The sequence below is a fragment of the Mus pahari genome, chromosome 14 (genome assembly GCF_900095145.1).
Source record: "Mus pahari chromosome 14, PAHARI_EIJ_v1.1, whole genome shotgun sequence".
Taxonomy (NCBI): Eukaryota; Metazoa; Chordata; class Mammalia; order Rodentia; family Muridae; genus Mus; species Mus pahari.
The window spans coordinates 64,494,991-64,495,324 of NC_034603.1; positions in this window are offsets into that span (position 1 = coordinate 64,494,991).

The following is a 334-nucleotide window of genomic DNA, read 5'->3' on the forward strand; positions in this document are numbered from 1 at the left end:
TTTTGTTTTGTTCTGTTTTAAGATATGTTCTAATGTTACCAAGGCTGACCTGGAACTCACTCTGTAGCCCAGGCTAGTCTTGAACTCACAGTAGCCCTCCTACCTCAGCCTCCCAAGTACCAAGGCCACAGGCATGAGCCGTTATGGCCAGCGGCATTGTGATCACCAGCAGTTATTAGATAGGTTTCATCTCATCAAATTAGAGTCTATTTTTGTGTGTTTGGTTTGATTTAGACTTATTTTTTTATGTATATGAGTACACTGTCACTGTCTTCAGACACACCAGAAGAGGGCATCAGATCCCGTTACAGATGGTTGTGAGCCACCATATGGT